Source organism: Natator depressus, chromosome 11, assembly GCF_965152275.1.
Source record: "Natator depressus isolate rNatDep1 chromosome 11, rNatDep2.hap1, whole genome shotgun sequence".
In the NCBI taxonomy this organism is placed as follows: Eukaryota; Metazoa; Chordata; order Testudines; family Cheloniidae; genus Natator; species Natator depressus.
Genome location: NC_134244.1, coordinates 19,934,858 through 19,936,722, shown reverse-complemented (window position 1 = coordinate 19,936,722; position 1,865 = coordinate 19,934,858).

Here is a 1,865-nt window from a genome sequence, read left to right as displayed (position 1 = left end):
AGCTTGTTTGTTACAGACGGATTATATCCCCACCCATAGAATCAGGTTTTGGCATAAAGCCATTACAGTATTTCTGATCAGGAATGAAGCAACACAGCCTTTAATGTGGTTTACAACAGAGAGACAAAGTCTGCTCAGTTTCACTGCTGTAAATCTGGAGTAATTCAGATTTTTATTAGTGTAACTGTAGAATTTGATTCTTATCATTTAAAGAGAAATATACTTAAGAGTGGTAGTTTTAATAAGAGACTGCACCTACTTTTCAAATGGAATAATGTATTTTATCACTATAAGAACCTTGTACATACTGAGCATGCCAGAATATTAAGCAGCTAAACTATATGAGAGGTACTGACATCTCCTAGGACTCCATCTTCAGAGCCTTAATCAGTCATACTCAAATTCCTGTTCACTTCCATACAAATTTGCCTGAATAAGTACTTGCAAAAATTGCATAAGGATGTGAATCACTGCCAGTTGTTTACACACTGTTGTCACAGACCCTAGCAAGTGCCCCTTCCTGGCCACCTGTCAGGACTGCTGTGAGGGGAATCCTAGCCTCTGTGCTCTGGGTCCCCTGGGTGTGTGATGCCTCTGGGGCCTGAACAGGGTCCCTAGGCCCTCTCAGGGTGCAGACCCTTCTCTGAGCATTGGAACTTGCTGTGCAGCCACCTACCCACCCTGGGGGCAACACTGACTCTTCAGGCTCCCCAGTACATAAAAACACTCCTCTCCCAGAACACTCCCCAAAAGATGTGAAGCATCCGATGAAGTGAGCTGTAGCTCATGAAAGCTTATGCTCAAATAAATTGGTTAGTCTCTAAGGTGCCACAAGTACTCCTTTTCTTTTTGGTTTACAGCTGAACTCTCTCAGGGACAACATGGTAGTTATGAATACTTAACATATACCAATAGGTGGGCTTTGCACAGATTCTAGCACCTTTGCTCATAACAGATAAAGCACAAACAGTACAGATCATATAGAAAACAATACAACATCCTAAACACAATGTCACCCTCTCTTGGGGAATCATCTCTCCTTTTTTCAGGCAGGCAGGGTCTACCATGCCATTGCCTACCCTGACCCTGCAGCAGCCCCCTTCATCTTAATCTGATGCAAAATGGCTCTCCATCCCCATCCTCCTCCTTTCCCCCGCAAATCCTTTTAAAGATTCATGCTGGGAGTCACCTACTTCTTTTGTTCTGCCTTTTGGTGCCTTTTCACTGCTCCCAAACCCAACAAGACAAGAGGAGGAGTTCTCTTCTCTCAGCTAAAGCCAGCTCATTGTCCCAAGATGTTTTACTTTGACTAGACAATCATTGAGTGCTGGGGAATCACTCCCCATCGTCTCTTTCTGGCCTGGCAGAGACATGACACAACACTGCTAATTCATGGGGGATCCACTGAGGCTTTCCATGACACAGTACTTTCATAAAATCATCCACAATTCAGAAATGGTACAGACAGAACCCTCAAATCATCACAACTGCAAAGGCTCAACATCTTTACTCAGGGCTCATTGTTTGCCTCCCTTTTTAGTTTTATTTTTGTACAGTTTTATTTGGAAGTGTACAAAGCCCCCCAAATCTGAACAGTCCAGAACTTCAGTAGAAGGTGGTGATGCTGAAATTGGGACTTAAGCCAGGACCTGACTTAGCACTGCTCCCCCTCTTCCCTCCCACCCCCCGTCTAACCTCAGATTTGAACAGCCACACTTTGGGGGCGGGGGTGGGTTGAGGTGAAGGGCAGGGGAAATAGGGGTTTTGAAATGAAGATCCAAACCCAATCCAGCATCATCTTCCCTTTAAATGAAAATAGTTGCCACTTATAATTTTCCAAAGTCCCCAGATGTAGGTGGGTGTGG